Here is a 6,007-nt window from a genome sequence, read left to right on the forward strand (position 1 = left end):
TTTGGGATAAAAAATGATGATATCAATGCTCACAATACTAGGAATCCAGAACGTAATATTTTATACTGCTTGAAAAGAAGCTAATTGCTTACTGTGGCATAATTCATAATTTTTATCCCGATATGTGGAAAAAACCTTTCAAATTTGAACTTTGTGAAATCACCAAACCGTCATATAGATATAAATAAAAAACTATATAAAATATATGAAAAGCTATACCGATATTGGCCAAGAGTGAAATCTAGGGCAAACCTTCGGAAGCTAACTTTGAGGTGGACTTACACGAGATGCGCCAAGGGGAAAGTCCCTTTGACTAATCGGAGATCATCGAAATTACATGTACATTTTGCATTATTTTTAATTCAGTTAAAAAATGTTTTCATTTAATAATAATAATATCATCTTTAAACTCTTTAACATAATTGCTAGCACCCCGAGTATCTTTGGATCCTTCATTCTTTTCCTTTGGACCTGGATGTCAAAATGTAAGGCGAGTTTTTTTAATTATATATATACTGCAATATTTACGATTAAATTATTATTGCTTATTTATTCAATTATTATCTTTGTGGCAGAACAACGAGTGTCCACCTTAACAACTGTGTTTATCGGGTATATGCTACAGTAAGTAAATTTGCAAGAGATTTTGGGTATTTGTTTAATACTTCAAAACAGACTGTTTTACTTAATATTGGTATATAACAAGGTAGAAATATTATTTTTCTTATTCAAAATATTTAATTATAATTGATAATTCTTTTTAAATTGTTTTATTCCTTTCAGTAATATAAGTAAAACTTGATGATACACTTAGTGGAATGGAATCTGGAGTTGATGAAGCTATGAGAAAGAAATATATATTTGTACAAACCAAATAAATTTACAAAATGTTGTTAGAATAAACCTTAAGACAACTTTTTTTCTTTCTCAACGTCTGTATTCTACCAAACATAATGGGAGAACACATTTTTATTACTTAAAGCAATATAAGCTGCATGTTTGACATCGGAAAATTTTGTTGCAAATTTGTAATTTACTATTAAAAAAGACCATTTATAAACTTCTATTGTTAATTTATGCGATGGAAGAACTTTTCATAAGCTTCGATTGAAGCAAAATTGCATTATTGTCGTCCTGTACAATAATGATTTCTTATATAGTATATACTATATTAGATTGTACAGAAATATTTCTTCTGAAATAGTTTAAAACTTTATCTTGGTCTTCTTGATCAAAAAGGTTTAAATTTTATACAGATTAATTATAATCAAACATTTTACCAGAAAAATAAAATTCTCAAAAATGCAGCTCATATTGGTTTAACCTATAATTAATCCGAATGTATTTATGCTAAACTATTTTAATGGACCTTCGCGGAACTTTCTTCTCCGAAGGACCTTCAACCTTTACTTCAAGCTCTTGCTGACCGCGTGGCGAAGGATCAGTCGCTATCGATATTGTAGCGTTCGCAGCTGGTTCGAACGGGGAAGAGCCGTAGCAACAGCGCTACCGTAACGACCAAAAAAGCTCAAGAAAAGTTAAAGTTACGACAGATTTGGCTGTTGCGGGTTCTTCCTTATTACAGTAAAATAACAAAAGTCAAAAAACGTTTTCACAGTTATCTAGATTATATCAACTGTACATAATATATATATTCCGGCTCCACAGTAACCATAACCATTACACCACACACCATACAACACCGAACACAGGACGTAACGTAGGACGTGTAACCCGGAACGGAGGACGTATAACGAAACCTACATAACACAAAATTGTAAACACATTAAGTTACACAGTTAAAAACACAAAGCTACGTACAAGTTATTACCCACATAACCCACCATACACAAAAATGGGATAATAATGGGGTCAACATCACAGCGCTGCATTACAGAACTTGTATTAAATGCTTTTACACAATAATTACATTATTTTACATGTAACTTACACTTACACACAGTGACTTTACTTACATGGTTACTTTACTGTTTAGAATCATAATGAAACTAAATACTAGAATACTAGAGCCGATACTTTCAATTAACACTGCTCACTATGATATTTATAGAACATACAAACTATACAAACGAACGAACATTCAAACGAATAAATTTAAATTAAAATACGTTGAAATAACAAAGTTATCCCAGGACTGTTTAATTAACAAAACAGAGAAGAAAATGTAAATAAAACATGTTACTCACTTCAGAAGTCAGTGTCTGTATTTACGCTATAAAATACTTTGTACTTTACAAAACTTTGATAGTAAATTTGGACAGACAGCTCGTGCTGCTACATCTTGAAAAGCCGGTTTTAAGAAAGGCGAAAGCCTAAACTCAGGTGAATAAATACAGGAAGTGTAGAGGTACCAAAGAGGGTGTTCGAAAAAGAGGTGCAGAATGGGAAAACTGAAAGAAACTATGGAACAAAGTTAAAAACAAGAATCGCAGTAAATTTGAAATACAAACAAGACAAATAATCAAAACAACACCGTAAATGTGACATTGGCCCCATGGTTATGAATTTCTGAAAGGTTAAAAAGGTCTCAGTATAATTCTATAATACATTTGTGACGTGTAACCGAGCGGATGTTACAAAATTAATACAAAATAATCAAAAATATATATATAAAAAATATTAACTCTCAATTTAGACAGAGCTGCTTGCTCAAAAAGTGATTCGTGGAAAAGCTCAAATAACTAACTTCTGAGAACCTAACAAAGAGAAAATATATACAAAAAATCTTTGGGGCGGGGTAATAATTAAATTCTCTATTTAACCCTATTTACTTATCTCGATTATGTCTCAACTGCTGGCTTACTAATTTCTAACTAAGTTGTACTTTATTCATCTAAAGCTTAACTTAACGTAAGATAGGGAAGGAAAGACTTGTTCAGTCACGTCTAATCCCTGTCTCACCTTATCCTTAGTCTACTTCAGCAGCTACTGACTCTTCTACTGACTAACTGCAAGCGTCGACAGAATGTCACTGCACTAAGAAGACAGCGCTTTTATACCTTACTTAATTATCATTCTTAATTCTCATTGGCTAACCACTAAAACTGATCTTCTCTCTACTAGAGAGTTCCAAATTCAAACAAGAGTGGTCTCCGATCATCACACATTTAACATCCCTTAGAATCTTGGTGTACATATTGCTCTATTGTTGAGACAATATTCATCGTCACTTCAGTATAAAAACAAATATTTTACAATTGGTATAAAAGAATACGACCAAACGATAGGGAATGATACATGTATATGCTAAGAAGGTAATCATAACGACCTTATAATTTACGAAAAATCGGCATTAAAGAAAGTTTTTGAAATCCATGTTAAACGAATTTTTTACCGAGTAGTAATTCTCGATTTAAAATGATGTGATCATATAAGTTAGGAGACATATATTTGTTGTGTAAAGTCAGTAAAAAATTAAAATGTATAAAACAGATGATGCAGACACAGTGATTTATTTTATTTCAAGTTCACTAGAATATATCGTATTGTTATACAAATGAAATGAATCATTTGATTAAACATCAAATACTTGATATTCGAATTCATAGGAATATATTGTAATATGCATGGGTGTTGGACTTTAGAATATTGCATATTAATTACACTGATAGGCTGATGGTGGAGTGTTTTTAGTAAATTAAAGTAGCATCCAGTTGTAAATTTATTATAAATGTTTTATTGTTCATGTTATTTCATTATCTTATTGTTTACCTGAATTTTTGATGTAATACACATTGCAATTTGACAATGTTATGTAAACATATGCTGTTTTTGTGTTACTAGACGATCTAGTGAGATATTGTTGAACAGAGAGTAAGGGATAGTTATACTGAGATGTTATATGTCAGTTTTTCATCATTATCTACCAAATTACGACTGTAATTTACTTACTTATTTCAGCATTATCACATGTGTTGTAAATTGGGCGCCTGTCATCTTTCTTACGAAGAAAATAGTCATGTGGCATAAACATTGTTGTTTTACAATTGATAAGATCGAAATAACACTGTCCATGTCTTCAAATATTCATAATTGATAGTTAAATGTTATTTTATTGCAGCTATTGTCATTTAATTATGTTTTATTTGAAGGTCTTTGTTTGCTCTGCATTACAATTTCTATTGCTTGTATTGGACTTTTGAGCTTGAATTCTGTTCTTTATCTCCATAAATTTCATTACATATAGCATGTCAGTGTGCATCAAATCTATGGAGAGATATAAAAGGATGTAAAAGGAATTTTACATCTACATGCACTACATGTAGTAACATAATATTAAAACACAATAATGTGGTTGATTAATCCATAATCAAAATAAATGAGTTTTTTTTTTAATTTCTGTGATTGAAATTGATTTTCACATTTTTTTTTACACAGAAGATTGAACTTGAATCGTTTATTTTTTAGCAGAATTAATTTTAAATAGATCTGAAAATTATAGAGCAAGGATGATTCCCATACTATTATCTGAAGGATTTTTATGCCCCTGTAAAGGAAATTTCGGAGGTATATAGTTTTTATCGTGTCCCTATGTCTGTCTGTCTCTCTGTCTGTCTCTCTGTCTCTTTGTTTGTCTGTTTGTTCGCAAAAACTTTAACCTTGCCCATAACTTTTGATTCAGTGGAGCTATGGTTTTCATATTTCACACGTGTATTTCTTGTGACATGACCTTTCTTTGGAAACCACCAAATTTGACCTTGACCTTGGAGTTTGACCCACCTCAACACAAAACTTCCGAACTTTTTCTTTGGCCATATCTTTTGAACAGTAGTATCCAAGACATTTATACTTCATATATTTTGTAGCAAGTCCTTTCACTGGATATCAACAACTTTGAACTTTTGACCTTGACCTTAGAAATTTTTATACTTGTAAAAAAGCTTGAACCTTGGCCATAACTTTTGAACGGTAAGGGATAGGGTTTTCATACCTCACATATGTTATTCTTGTGAAAAGAGCCTTCATTGGATACCAAGAACTATGACCTTGACATTTGAGTTTGACCTTCTTTTAAAAAGCAAATCTTGACATTGACGATTTCTGTACTTATGAAAAAAATTAACCTTGGCCTACTTTCATGTTCCACAATTGTAATTCCAGTGAGAAAACCCAACGTTTGGTACCAATATATTAAATTTGCATTAAAGAAAATTTTAATCTTTGCTATTTTGCCATAAGGGGGCATCAGTGTTTCATAAACACGTCTTGTTTTAAGTATTGAATCTTTTGTCTTTTCCAAAGTTTGTTAATTTTGCCGAAAATTAGTTCTCAGTAATGATTATTTTCACTAACATGTCAATTCATTGTTTCGCAAAAGCGAGGGGACATTAAATCTTATTCGTCTGTCAGTCTGTCAGTCAGTCAGTCTAGCTGTCCGTCCGTCACAAAAACTTTATACTTGCCCATAACTTTTGATTTGGTGGAGCTATGACTTGCATATTTCACATGTGTATTTCTTGTGACAAGACCTTTCTAAGGGTACCAAGCCATATTGGATCTAGTCTGGTGTAAAATAAGAAATACGAAGAATGCGCTTAATACTCTACTAAACTAGCCCAAAGTTATTAAAAGTGCTAATGCACTATTTACCTACTGTTAGAGATCAAAATCAGTTAATAATTAAGTTTATTTTGTTTTAATTAGGAGGACATTAATCGTGTTAGAACTGCGCAGCTACAGCATTCACGAGATGAAAAATGCATTGAATATAGTGTTAGTTTGATTCATTGATAATATGGCTACAACCATTTGTTTCGCTTTTTTCTTGTCATTATCCATAATTCTTGAAAATTGGATTTTTCATATGGGTGTCTTCCTGAGGCCATGTGTTTATTTCGTCCGCCATTCCTCTGTCACACAGAGTTCTAATGGCATTGGTTTTAGAATAAATGCGACCATAGTACAATCAAGACAAGAAATAACTAAGTTATAATCATTAGGTTATATTACTTACTACTTTTATTTGTTGCATTGCATCGTCTGATTA

General features: G+C 31.6%; 1 long non-coding RNA gene across 1 annotated transcript; it reads left to right on the plus strand.

The window, feature by feature from the left end:
* The first annotated feature begins 572 nt into the window (after positions 1 to 572).
* LOC134275376 (uncharacterized) lies at positions 573 to 918 on the plus strand. The gene is made up of 2 exons (XR_009993810.1): positions 573 to 624; positions 784 to 918. It is a non-coding gene; the product is annotated as an uncharacterized LOC134275376 (long non-coding RNA).
* Positions 919 to 6,007: the final 5,089 nt, after the last annotated feature.

Source organism: Saccostrea cucullata, unplaced genomic scaffold, assembly GCF_032062105.1.
Source record: "Saccostrea cucullata isolate Sc308-1 unplaced genomic scaffold, CSIRO_AGI_Scuc_v1 ctg7423, whole genome shotgun sequence".
Classification (NCBI taxonomy): Eukaryota; Metazoa; Mollusca; class Bivalvia; order Ostreida; family Ostreidae; genus Saccostrea; species Saccostrea cuccullata.